Here is a 15,478-nt window from a genome sequence, read left to right as displayed (position 1 = left end):
AGTCAGTGTCAAAAACAATGTGATTGGCACTGTTTTCTCCGCTCGATAATATGTATGGGTATGGGTGGTTTCAATGATCGTAGCGGAGGTTGCTCGTCTGGATTGACTTTGTACGCGACCTGGTAGCTGCAATGATTGTAGGGGGCGGGTTGTTCGTCTGGATTGACTTTGTACGCGACCTTGGGGTCGCGTACAAAGTCCAGACGAGCGACTCCTCCTGCAATCATTGCAGCTACGGTACAGGTAATCGAGATATGTAATCTAAGCAACTGATTCAGTTACTGAATTCCAATGCCTGTCTGAGTCTGTACATGGATGTAAAAAATAGACCTTACACCCATGGTCTGTACACCAGAGACCCTCGAGAAAAACTGGTACAACTATTCATTTGTGTGGCAACGAGAAGATGAAGTGTGGCATTGGCAAACGAGCTAGCATTTTGAGAAATTAAACTATGTGGTGATTAACTAGACCAAATAGAACGAGAAATTCCCACCTTTAACGTGTATGATATATCGTACAAGGTCAAAGACGCTTCAATTACAGCGTTCAATCGGTCTCCATCGATGGCTGTCCATGTTTTCAGTCGAGTTGCAGTGACCCAGGGTCATACTGACGGATAAGCCAATCAGCGTCTGTCCGTAATTCTGTCAGCGGCCATTTTGTGTTACAAACCGTGCCATAGCATTTCCCCAGACTCTCTTCTCGCCGGTAGCGCAGAGGAGTCTGGGTAACCGAGACTACGTCCAGGCCGGAAGTACGTCTGATGTAAAGTCTCGCGAGAATATGATAATGTCGCACAGCGTGACTAGATTTGACAATCACTAAAATTGATCAGATTTGATAAATGCGTCTGATTAAATTAAATATTGTGATAAAAGCAGGTCGTAACCTTGCTGTAGTTCCTAGCCCAAAAATGTCATCGGGCGGTGGTTGGGAAAGCGGGGGGGGGGGGGGGGGGGGGGGGAGTTGTACCCAACGACCCAAGGATCGCGTACATGGTTCACTTTTAGGCCTATATGCTGATGATTTGGTGGTTTTATCAGAAACTACCACAGGTTTACAAAACAGTATCAACAATCTCAAAAATTATTGTGAAAAATGGGGATTAGGCATAAACTATAACAAAACAAAAATAATGATATTTAACAAATCTGGCCATAAAATACATAAATACAAATTTTTCTATGATGATAAAGAATTGGAAATTGTTCAAAAATATAAATACTTAGGATTAACATTAACAAATAATGGTAAATTTAACTTAGCAATAAATGACCTCAGTTACAGAGCTCTTAAAGCAAACAACTATTAAGATCAGAAAATATTCTTCCAGTACGAACATTTTTAAAACTCTTGAAGCAGTTATTCAGCCAATTTTACTTTATTGTGCAGAAATATGGGGTCCACAGGTGACAAACTTAGAAGCTTTAAACTTAAACTCTAGTGTTTAAAAGACACAAACAAAAAATTTGAAGTCAGTCCTGCAGGTCCACTGCAAAACAACTAACATTGCTGTCTTGTTGGAAGTGGGTTGTTTACCATTGCAAGCTAAAATCGCACTTTCTATGTTAAAATATTGGGGGAAATTGTTTCAAGTCCTGAAACTAGTTTAATAAAAGAAACATACCAAAATGAACGGGAGTCAGAAACTACTCAGAACTGGGTGTTTACAGTCCATAAATTATTGTCAAGCTTTGGCTTTGAAAAAATTTGGAAAAATCAACATGTAGACAAAACAGATTTAAAAAACATAGGTTTCAAAATAGAAGAACATTTTAGACACAAAATACATAATGTATTATTTAATGATAATAAACAGGGCAATATGAAAAATAAATTAAGGACATACCGCTTATTCAAAACACACCAACATTATGAAACTTACTTAGATATTGTGAAAAATCCACGCACAATTACAAGGGCTTCTCTAACACAATTTAGACTAAGTGCACATCAACTTAACATAGAAACAGGTAGACATCGTTAAATGGGAGCAGAAAAACGTCTCTGCCCATGTTGCAAGAGTAACAAAATAGAAGATGAAATACACTTTTTACTCTTATGCCCATTATATAACAAAGAAAGAATACAAATCCTCCATTTAAAAGACAAGAAACAAAGCTTAACTGAAACATTTATTGAAATAATGACAAACAATAACACAGCTGTCTCTTTGGCAAAATTTATTCATTGTTGTTTTGAAAAGAGAAAATTTTATATTATTCCTGAGTGAATTTGGAAGTTTTTCTCTTTCTTTCTGACTTGTTCAACTTGAAGTTGAATATCTTTATTGTATGTGCTAATATGCCAGAATGGCATACGGTTCAATAAAGATCAATTCTATTCTATTCTACATGTGTGTATATTTAGCCACCCTCACAATTTCTATTACTGGATGATGCCGTACGCTCAGAATTGAAAACCGCAAATGCGAATGTCTACATACACAGATACAGCATACAAAGTTTGAGTAATCTAAATATGATTTTTAAAACTGATTTCTTTCCCTCTTCGCATATCTGAGTGAGCATTAAATAGTGCGGGCGTCACAAATACTAGATTTCACGATAACCAACTTCCAAATGGCAACTTTTGTGTGACGTTTTTCCGAATACACTGAGTTGATAATTCTAGCTCTGAACGGCGCGGCAGGGCTGTGTGTTGCCGGATGCCGGTCATTTGCTATTTTCCCTCCGGTTTAGGGAGCCTTCAGTAATTACAGGCGGTTAGGCGGGAAATTGGGCGTTCACTTTTTAGAAAACTGTCCAAGGGAGAGGGTCATTTTAATAAACTTATCTTGGGGAGGGTCACTTTTAACAGAAGACGATTTTACAGCAAAACCTTTTAATGTTTATTTGATATTTCCTGAATAGGAAATTGCCGACGAAATACGTTGATTCTAAAATACATACACATTATCGACAAGCTTCACAAGCAAAGAAGATGCAGTGGTATCCTACATTAAACACCTTGAACAGTGTTTCAACTAGACAGGGGATGGGGGATTCCCCTCTGTTGACATGTTGCAACCCCTAATAATGTGTCAAGGGGGCCGCCCCCGGTTCCCCCATTTAATGCATGTAATGGTGCCAGTCACTCCTTAGAGACACAAGTATATAGAACACATCTACTGGTGAAATCCCCCGTTAATTTTCTGGTAAAGGGGGAAAATCCCTCCTCCCCCCCCCTCGATGGGGCCTGATGATGCCATTCTGGATGAAACACTGCTTGAAAAGTTAAAACTGATGAAAGACAAGAGAATAAAAAAACATATGTGACCGATAGTATAAAGTGTATATCAATCATCAAAATCTATAAATGCACAGATGTTGTTGGTTTTATCTTTTATATTGCCAAAAAAAACCCATCATATTTCTCAACAGGCCAACTGAAAATTGATAGTTTAAAATATATTTTTTTCACACTTAAAAATAATAAATCGTAATTATGAAGTATTGATATCACATAACTGAGTTCCTATTTCATCCGGGTTGCGCTTCCTTTAGGAGGAGGAGAACTCGATAAAAACGCTGTATGTGTAATCGGCCGCCCGGCGCGGCGCACATGTCTTGCCCTGAGGCCGTCAGGCTAGCGGTGAGGTCTCCTCCTCCTAAAGAACGCAACCCAGATGAAATACTCGGTTATGTGATATCAATATTTCATAATTAAGATTTATTATTCTTAATCATTATGAAAAAATATGTTTGATAATTACGATTTATTATTTTCAATACTTATGAGAAAATATAATATTTTAAACTATTAATTTTCAGTTGGCCGGTGAGTTCTCTCATAGACAACAGTGTATTGTGAGTCAGCATTTCAGTGAAATTCAAAAATCCAATCTCTTGTCACAATCCTTTAATAACAACCCTAGTCTTATCAAATATTTTAATATAAATAATCAAGCATACATAAATCAGATATTTACCTTTTTTTGTATTGGAAAAAAATTATTCAAAGTTTCATCAAAGATTAATACTTTAATACTTTAAAAGTACATAAAGCTAGTTCCAGCTCACATAAATAGCCTGCGAGGTCAACGTTCCAAATCATACATTGTATCAAATTTCTTTTGTTCAGCGCAAACATTGTATCGATTCTGATACCTAAAATATTTCAAAATCAGACAGCGATCGACGATGTCTGTCTGAGCTGGCAATGCCTGAACCATCGAGTCTGGCAAAGCAATCGTAAATTGAAAATCGAGTCTACTGAGTGACTGGACGCATGAGACACGCGACCAGCCATGCGCCTCGTAATGCGTACTTTGCAATCACGCGCGCACGCGACGATTGTGATTCCCGGAACAGTGTTTCGATAACCTGTTCTACATAGGCCGTGAGCCAGAGGGAGTCTAAGTGCACCCCAACAGGATAACAAACCTGTATTTTTCAGAAGCCTTAGGATCCTTAGAATACGAAATGGAATTTTAACAGAAAAAATATAGGGATGCAATAGCTGTTACGGTCGTGCTTTGAAGGTAACTGCAAAATCACGATTTTGCGACTACATGCATTTCGTCAAATCTGTCTTCTTGTAGCCTAAATCATCTGGCCTACTGAGCTTATTTTTTATCATAACCTCACTTGTTTGGTATCATTAAAAAGGCAGTTTATTCTTCTTTAAGATAAAGTATTGTACTATGCAATGTCTGGTACAGTTTTCATGAAATATGACCAAAGCTTACCCCATACCCCAAAGTTTAACATCGCAAATTACAGTTAACCTCAAATTCTACAAAAATTTAGCGACACATAATAAAAAATGCAACGCTTTGTATAAAGTCTGTTTTATTTGGTACAAGTACATGTTAGAAATATGAAATAGACGTTTAACAGAAAAAAATTGGGATGTTATAGCTATAACAGTCATATTTTGAAGGGTACCGCAAAATCACCTTATTACCGACTCGCGTGCGTTTTTGTCAAAAGTCTTCATGTAAGTCATCCACTGAGCTTGTTTTTTTATATTTGTAACCTAGCTTGTTAGGTATCATTAAAAAGTAATTTACTAGTCTTTTAAATGACATAATGTAACATGCAATATCTTGTATAGTTTTCATTAAATATGACCAAAACTTACCGCATACCCCAATATTTATATAGAAAGTACTGTAAATGCTAACGTGATCAAATTCACCGAATGTTTTAGCTAGACATGATAAAAAGGGCAATGTTTGGTATGAAATCTGTTTTATTTGCTACAGAGACATACCAGAAATATAAAATAGACTTTTAACAGAAAAAACTATAGGGATTTTATAGCTTTAACAGCCATATTTTGAAGGGTAACGCAACTGCAGACTGGCATCTTTTTTTGTTAAATTATTCTTCTTGTAAGTCATCTGCTGAGCTTATCTTTTAATATAACCTGGTTTGCTTGGTAAGATTAGAAAGGCAATTGACTAGTCTTTAAAATGACATATTGTAATATCGTCTATACTTTTTCTAAAATTGGACAAACATTTACGACATACCCCAAAGCTTGTATCGGAAATTACTGTTAAAGCTAATCTCAAATTTACCAAAGTTTTACCCTTACATATTACAAAAGACAATACTTTGTATGAACTCTGCTTTCTTTGCTGCAGGGAAATGTCATAAATATATAAAGACTTTCAATACCAAACAAATTTGCTATGCAATGGCTGTTACGGTCATATTTTGCAAAATAACTGTATTGCCGACTTGCATGTGTTAACATTGTTAAACCTGTCTCCTTGTAGGTCATCTGCTGAGCTTATTTCGTTACATAACCTGGCTTCTTGGGTATCATTAGAAAGGCAATTTATTAGTCTTTACAACGACATATTGTAATATGCAATATATTCTATACCTTTTAAGGAAGAGGAACACGATTGGAACAAATTTGGGATGATTTGATTGTGAAGTAATGTCAATTTAATCTACAAATGTTACCTCATCTGCTTTTCTTTTACACACTTGTTTTTATGACTGATTTGCGATATTGCAACATTCAGCTATATGGCACTTAACACTTTTGAGAAATTTGCAAAAAATGAAAATCCAATTACCCTAAATTAGTTCCAATCGTGTTCAGGGCAAAATCTTACTCCATATATACACCGAAGATTACATAGCAGATTACCGCTAATCTCAAATTCTACCAGTTTTTCTCCTAGACATTATACAAATTGCAATGCTTTGCAAGAAATTTGTTTCATTTGCTACGAGGATATGTCACAAATATGATGTAGACTTTTAACAGAAAAAATATTGGGATGCAATAGCTGTTACAGTCAAGTTTTGAAGGGTACTGTAAAGTCACGATTTTGCGACCCACGAGGATTTTTGTTAAACCAGTCTTCTTGTCAGTCATCTACTTAGCCTAACTTATACATAACCTGGCTTGTGGGGTATCATTAGTAGGGCTATTTATTCTTCTTTAAGGAGACACATGGTAATATGCAATATTATTTATGGTGTTCATGAAATAGGGTCAAACTTTACCCCATACCCCAAAAGTTCAAATCGAAAATTACAGCTTATATATCTTAAATTCTACCATATTTTTGCTACACATAATACAAAATGCAATGCTTGTATGAAATTTGATTTGTTTGTAACAAAAGTGTGTCACATATATTAAATAAACTTTTAACGGGAAGATAATATGATTAAGTAGCCATTTGGATTATTTTTGGAGTGGTACCCATATGACAAATGTATGTATTTCAGCAAATCTGCCATGATACCCGGGTACCCTTCCAAATATGATCCAAATGGCTACTAAATCATGTTATATTCCTGTTAAAAGTTTTATTTCATATATGTGACATACTTCTGCAACAAAACCGCAGATTTCATACACCTTATAAACTTTGGGGTATGGGGTAAGTTTTGGTCATATTTTATGAAAAGTATACAAGATAACAAGATATTGAATAGTACAATACGTCATCTTAAAGAATGAATTAACTGCCTTTCTAATGATACCAAACAAGTGAGGTTATAATGAAAAATAAGCTCAGCAGGTGATTTACAAGAAGATAGATTTGACGAAAATGCATGTTGGTCGCGAAATCGTGATTTTGTGGAAACCTTTAAAACATGACAGTAACAGCTATTGCATCCCTGTATTTTTCTGTTAAAATTCCATTTCGTATTCTAGGGATCCCAAGGCTTCTGAAATATACAGGTTTGTTATCCTGTGAGGGGGTGCACGTAGACTTCCTCTAGCAACGAACTATTCTGTTGTATGCCAAAGCCTGTACGGCTAAACCAGCTGAGAATTGAAAACTTCAGCAGCAGGCGAGTCGCGTCGTGAGTGATGAAACCACTAAAAGTTGCAAGACTGGTACTTTTTTCTCTCGTTACGTAAATACATGTGAATATGTTGCATGAGCTGTTTAGTCATGTTAATCTTTTTTTTTTCAATGTGCTTTCTCATATACTCACAAACACACACACACACACACACACACACACACACACACACACACACACATATATATATATATACGTACATACAAGCATATATATTATATATATATATGTATATATGTAGATATATGTGTGTGTACGAGTGTATACATTTGTTATTTGTTTGTATTTTTGTGTTTATTCAACGTCCTATGATATGGTATGTTTGTTTGTTTATCCGTTTGTTTTTGTTTGTCTCTGTGTTTATTATTATTTTTTTATGTATTTGTATGCTTGTTTGGATGTTTATTTATTTGTTTCCCCCTCCGTGGTGTTAGCGGCAGAAACTTACACATTCTAAATCGCACACATACGGTGTTTGGCCGTGTACATCGAAGTTTCAACAGGATGATGTGTTGTTCGACTGTAGAATAAATTGTACGTTGTCTTAACACGCCGGCCGTAATGGCAGCCCACTATGATTTGCCGCTCCGCATTTTTACTGTTTTCACGACGTTGAGTTCTTGTCTTTTCGTTTTATTCTACCATTATCCACTCAACATAACCACGACGGAAATTACCAGCTGTATTTCAGATAGTTTCCACTCCAACTTTCACGAGAATTCACACATCGTGAGGTGTTCCACTCGTCACTCTGTCAAGCTCAAGATGGCCGCCAGTATTCACTACTGTAGAGAAGAATTGTTATAGCATTGCGGTACACAACTTCTCTGCAGAGTCAACAATGCACATATGCAAGACGAGCTTCACGTCGACTTCAGCAACTCATTCGTCGAAGAATACCCAGAGGAAAACGTGCTGGAAGGAGACATTACAAAATAAAACTGATTGTGAACTTTTTCCCGCGCCAGAACTTTTACGATTTTCACCATTGCTCATCTCCCTCGGTTACCAAGTCAAACCTCAGACAGGTGCGTATGATTTCGAGCACGAATTCCAAACGGCATTTATCTTGTACGTTATGGAATGCTCGCTCCATCGAAAAGAAACTCCCCGCAGTTGCTGACTCCATTTTGCAGAATAACACTGATCTTTTCCTTGTGACTGAAACCTGGTTCTTGATGACACCGTTAAAGCTCGTTTTCCTCGATTCTTCCCGGACACTCCATACACCAAGTACCTAGAACTCGTCACAAGGAAGGTGGTACTGCTGTCATAGGTAAGGCCAATCTTCAGGTCACTTTGAACAAGTCATCAACGTTTAAAACTTTCGAGATTCTCGATGCGAACGTTCGCCTTTCATCGGCAATGATTCGTCTAATTGTGATTTACCGTCCCCCGAACTCCTGCCAGCATACTGTGTTAGATTTTCTTAACGAATTCACTCATTTGCTGGAAGTTATTCTACATGCAAAAGGTAATCTAATTATCGTCGGGGATTTTAACATCCATGTTGATGACCCTCGTGATCGTGATGCCCTGAAATTCGTTGACTGTCTGGACTAGAACAACATGTCCAGTTTTCCACCCATGACAAAGAACGCACACTGGACCTCATCATCACCAGATCGTCGGACATTTTCATTTCAACAATCACAAATGACTGGCTGCTACCCTCAGATCACGCATCTCTACACTTCAATATCATGTCAAATGCACCGCCACCGTCTACAATTATGCGTACATCAAGAAGATTTCGCAATGTGAATTTAGACAACCTTAAGGAAATGCTATCGTCTTCATTATCTATATTGCCTTCAGATGATGAGAGTGCTGCTCGTACGGCTGAAAACTACAATTATTTAGGCCTACTTCGTGCTGCGATCGACAATCTTGCTCCTCCTGGATCCTGTTACCAAAGTTTTTATCAACAAGCCCCTTGGTACACTGTTGAGCTAATCGACGAACGGAAGAAACTGCGTAGGTTAGAAAGAAAATGGAAAACAACAGAACTTGTCGTACATAAGGACATCTTCAAAGCTGCTCGTTCTGTATACTCTGGTAAACCACATGAGATGCACGCTAAATACCATCGAGAAAGAATCCAGAATGCTGATCAGAAGCCTCTTTTTACTGTTATTGATGATATGATAGGAAATAAGAAGATTATCGCAAGAATGCTTCCTGACATTGACATTTCTGAGTTGCCTAATATTTTTGCAAAGTTTTTCCAGTCTAAGATTGCAGGAATATACGTCATGGTTTACCATCAGTCGTCCCTTCTGATTTTTGCAATTTAAATCACTGCCCTAGCTCTTTTACACCTGTGTCCATTGATTTTGTGTCAAAACTCATTAACACCTTGCCTCCCAAGTCTTGTGGGGCTGACCCATTGCTAGACTTGGTTCAAGCATGGATGTAAAAAATAGATCCATGGTTCAAGTCTGTGATTTGTGAATGTTTGAGTGGAGTGCGCAATGATCTGTATTTTGTTTTCGTGTGAAACGCACGCGTGAATTGAGTGGACACGATGAGTAGGGTGAACGCTATACAGGGGACTTTCACCCGGAATCAGAATCCGGCAGAAACTAACTCACTTCTGCGCAGACTCAAAGGTAACGCATTCAATTGCTGGGGAAATCTGGCCTGGGCTGCCAAATTCCGAATACGTTTGTACGAAATAGGAGAGACACATGAGAAACTATTATAAATGAGTTTATTTTTTAAAAATTCAGCGACTTGAACCAAGTCTAACTCATTACCAACCGGTTTATTGAAATCATGTTGTGAACAGGTGGTCCCGGCTATAACTCAAATAATCAATGTCTCTTCTTTCTGAAGATTTCCCAAAGTCTTGTAAATCTGCCATTGTTCGTCCTCTTCTCAAGAAATCTAACTTTGACCCAAATGTTCTGAAAAACTATCGCCCCGTGTCGAATTCGCCTTTCCTTTCAAAGCTTATTGAGCGCATTGTTTTCTGTCAATTGAATGCGTATTTATGCCATCACAATTTGTTTGCAAAATGTCAATCAGCATATCGAACAGGCTATAGCACATAAACTGCTCTTCTGAGAGTCCAGAACGATATTCTACGTGCTCTTGATAGACGCAAGGATGTTATATTAATTTTACTCGATTTATCTGCTGCCTTCGACACGATTGATCACAATATTTTATTACACAGGCTGTGTCATAGATTTGGTATCACGGGGACAGTGTTAAATTGGTGTAAATCCTATCGGCGGGGGCGAACGCATTCAGTGTGTGTTGGGTCAGTCGTGTCTGAGGCACAATCTCTCGATTGTGGTATACCTCAAGGTTCCGTTCTCGGACCAATTTTATTCAATCTGTACACAGCACCCTTAGGATATCATTTTCAAGCATAAGTTACATTACATGATGTATGCCGATGACACGCAATCGTATATCACTTGCAAGGCTGATCAAGTCTCGACAACTTCAATTGAGCCATGTGTTAATGAAGGGGATGGATGCGAGACAATTCTTGACCGCGGACATCCGGGAACTTGCGGATTTTTACCTTATTTTTGCGTCACACTGCCGTGAGAACAAATATTGAAGTGCGGATTTTTCAACATTTACAACAGTATTCAAAGTTTCAACATTATGTCAATGATAAACACTAAGTTCTGTACTTTGTCACATAATTTCTGCATTGTTCACTGTCCTGTATAGTCAAATCCCATTTCACCTCACTCGCGTGCGTGAGGTGAAAGTGACGTCACTCCGCGGTCAAGAATATGATATGCTTGCTCTAAATGATGGTAAAACCGAGGTCATTTATTTTTCTTCTAAATTTACAGGTGTAGGCTCGGTTCCTCGTTGTGATATTAGAATAGGTGATGTCTTTGTTCACCCATCTGACACTGTTCGCAATCTTGGTGTCACGATGGATTCTAGTGGCAGTATGTCAGCACATGTTATCAATATCATAGGGTCCTCTGGCTCTGATGGTGATGATCAGATGGTGATGATGATGATGATTAAATATTTAAAAATGAAGAAAAATAAAAATATATTCGGACTCAGTAAAGTTGTTGTTGTTGTTGTTGTTGTTGTTATTGTTATTGTTGTTGTTGATAGTATTTGTAGAAAAGAACAAAGTATGGGTTGCAAATTCAATACAGCCAAACTATACACATGCACTGCAAAATTCAATACAGCCTAACTTTACATACTAAAATTAATAAAATTAATAAAACATAATTTTGACCAGAACGGGCCCCCATACTAAATCGTGCCAGTGTCCCATGCGTGTCCCATGTGTCAGTCACCAGTTGTTTGCCATGCACACAGACTCGATATTCAGTTTGCGCTTGTTTCGGCAAAGACTTGATAGCGCTGATCGCAAATGACGTCACTGTTCTATCTCATTGATATGCATAAGTAAACATTTCTCCGCATTTTCCGCATAAACGACGAAAATAAAACCTGCGAGTGTTAGAATGGATATTTAGCACCACACTTATTCGTATGAATTGATGACTGAGACTACAAGCTGCAACAGCAGCCGCGCATGCAACAACAAAATTTGTCCGAATTCCAGCATATTTGTCCGAAAGTCGCGCGCGTGCAGCTATATTTAGTAACAAATCCGAAATCGCGATCAACGCTATTGTTCAGACATGCCAGACAGACATCACCGATCGCTCTCTGATTGTGAGATATTTTAGGTATCAAAACAGTTACATAGTTGCATTAAACAAAGCTTCGCAAAGGAAAATTGATACAATGTACGATTTGGAACGTTGACCTCGCTGTGTGATACCAGTTCTGCAGTCTTATTTATGCGAGCTCGAACCGGCTTTTGACGAAACTATAAATAATTGTTTCCAATACAAAAAAAGGTAAATCTGTGTTTTTATGTATGCTTGATTATTCATATTAACATATTTGATAAAACTAGGGTGGTTATTAAAGGATTGTGTGCAGGAAATTTGTTTTTGGAATTTCACTGAAATGCTGATTCACTATACATAGACGTCTATGAGAGAACTCACTTTAACATGGTCATCTATGAGAGAACTGTGATAAGGTTTTGGCAATATAAAACATAAAACCAAAACATTTGTGCATTTATAGACATTTGATAATTGATATACACTTTACAATCTGTCCCATATTTTTGTCTCTTGTCTTCCATCAGTTTTAACTGTTTAATGTGTTTAATGTGCATTAAAATGTGTCATTCGGTTACCGGTAATTACACCCCGCGATAGTGAGCCCTCTAGTGACGTCGACAGCCATAGTGTTCAGGTTTGCCATGCTCCTGTTGCCGTTCTTTTTTCGAAACTATTGACACGGCATTTCTACTCAGAGTTTGCCTAATACGCGATATACTATTTTCGTCCATCTCCGTTGTGTCTAATATTGACGTCCTTTGGTGATCTGTTTATATAGTGAAGATGACTCACCTCTTCCGCGCTCTACAAATGACTAGTAGCGCGGCCACCAGCAGCCTGAGCAGGCAATTGTTTTTCTCTCTCATTATCATAGTTTCATTTTCACATGTCCGGGATGCTTTTGCTGTGGTAAACTCCCTTTAATCTTGTGTTTGCCACAAACAATGCACTGAAGACGTTCAATGTAGCTTAAAGTTTGTCAAACTATAAATGTCAACCGTTAGTGACTCCACATCAGGTCATCACTGTTGTGATTAATTGCATTGCGTCTAATCATAGATACAGTATACCAACGTACCAGTGACTTCTATTATTTCGGGTAATTATTGTCTCCTTGTGCGGTATGTTTGGACGTTGAGTTGAGTAAGAGTGTTGAACTTGCCACATTCTCAAAGTTAATTAGCCACTCTTTTTTAGTTTTCACCTCGGGGGACAGATATTCGGACTCTCAAACTTTCACAATGCTTTTCTGATATACCCCTTGTGGGGTTCATTATACATGTATAAGCTCTTCGTGTAAGAAAACTTTTCACCGGCTTAGTTTTTCGAAATTCGAACATTCTATTTTTCTCCATAGCGTTAACACAGGGATGCGGCCATTTTGAATTTTAAGTATCGATAAATCCACAGTCGTTTGGAGAGCTATTCAGCGCTGGGACTATTCGCCCCATAGACGAGTAGCGAGAACTCGTCTATGGGGCGAATAGTCCCAGCGCTGAATAGCTCTCCAAACGACTGTGATAAATCTTGGGTAATTGTTTCTCTATTCCAAAATTTGCACGGTGATCCCCGATTTTTATTCTAGATTTTGCAAGGTAGAATGCGCCTCGTAGACAGCCATGCTGACTCTCAATATTGTACAATTATAACACTTTGGCCAACCACTTGTTCCAAATTTGCTCATTTCGAAGCAAATGGAGTAAATACAGTTTTCTATGGCTTATTTTGTGAAAATTGGGAATTTTATTTCACCCGGAGATAACACAGGGATGGCGGCCATCTGAATTTCAAATATCGGTAAATATTGGCTTATTTTATTTTCTGGTAACAACATTTGCACGATGACCTCCCCGAATTTTACTCTCTATATTTTGAAAGAGAATGATTGAAATTTTAGTGAGAAAACAGTTTGAGCAAAAGTTTATCTTTCATTTTCGAGGCGTATTCTACCTTAATGGTGTAAACTAGACAAAATATTCAGGTATCAATTGAAGATCTCACTTTATATGTCTATTATAAGATATTGGTGTAGACTGAACAGTTTGCCTTCAAATCACATTCTTAAAAAGCACTCACAGAAAACAGAAAAATTCAATCTCCTTGGGTGAAATTTATTAATCGCAATTTGGGGGATTGTAATCATATGCATGTTTTCAGTTCATTGGGAGTGAAATCATATTGTCAACTAAAGAAGAAAATAAAAGAAAATCTTACAAGTGAATATTTGGGTTCATGGAGGAGAAATCTGTTTGATGATGTATGAAAAAATGGAAATGGTAACAAATTACGTACATATGGAATTTTCAAAACTCAGTTTGTCTTCGAAAATTACTTAGAATGCTTGTCTGACTTTACACTCCGTAAACATTTGTCCAAATTCAGATTGAGTGACCATAACTTGGGTATTGAAATGGGAAGAAAAAGTAAACCTTGATTACCTTTGAGTGAAAGAATCTGTCAGAGATGTGATTATAATGAAATTGATGATGAGTTTCATTTATTATTTTCATGTAAAAATCATACTTCAGAAAGAATTTTATTGGGACAAAGTAGTGGTACAGATTTTTGTAAATGTTATAGTCTCTTAGAAAAAGAAGAAGTTGTCAAAAAGTTAATGGAACAAAATGTTCTTGATCTAGCTGTATTTCTAAAGAATACAAATGTATGCTGAACCCTCCAGCATGTCCAGCAGCTCCGGGCTGAAAAATGTCCTGGTAACTTTTGTTTATTTGTTGTTCAGACTTTTACTGTTTTCTTAAAGTACATGTTTATACTGAGCTCAAGCAGCTCCAATGAATGTAATTATTGCATGTTTGATTCGTATTACAGAGTTAAATAGTTGTTTTTTCTTTCTGTGTATTGTTCACTTACATTTGTAACACATCTTGATGCACCATACCATACTCTGTGTTAGTATGTGTCGAGTAAAATAAAGATTGATTGATTGAATGAATGACGCTGGCTACTTTTACTGTCAGAAACTTCATTTTCAATTGTCAACAGCCTCTCCGGTGCATTGTTGTTTGTCTGAGTTAGCTCATAATCGCAAGTAGGCCTTACTTAGTGACTTCTCTAATATTTCCGATTTCGCTTTGCAACACAGACTTTTCGATTCGCAGACGTCGACATTCATAGAGCCAGAAGGGCGAGCCAAAACCTGCGACTGAATAATGCAATTCGTGGATGGTACTATGCATTTTATACGATTGTAGACGGGTATGTCACGGTGAAAAAACGAACGAACGAACAAACAAAAACAAAGAAAAACAAACGAAGAAACCACAAAACAATGACCCCCCCACCCCCGTTCTGAGCATTTTCAAAACATGGTGAACCCCCATGCAAAACAGGGTACCCCCGGCCGAAGGAACTGACCTGTCCCTTACAGCTCGATTATCATGGTGTTCCTTTATATGTTTTTGCGACAATATCAAGATGATTGAAACAACAGTAATATCACATCAGTATTTTTCAACTTTATCAGTAAATAGCGATGCAAAGAAAAAAAACAGTAACCAGATTTCCAATGGCTATTTCTGGTGCATG

The sequence above is a fragment of the Ptychodera flava genome, chromosome 19, assembly GCF_041260155.1.
Source record: "Ptychodera flava strain L36383 chromosome 19, AS_Pfla_20210202, whole genome shotgun sequence".
In the NCBI taxonomy this organism is placed as follows: Eukaryota; Metazoa; Hemichordata; class Enteropneusta; family Ptychoderidae; genus Ptychodera; species Ptychodera flava.
The sequence above is the reverse complement of the archived record's forward strand: the minus strand, read 5'-3'. Positions refer to the sequence as shown.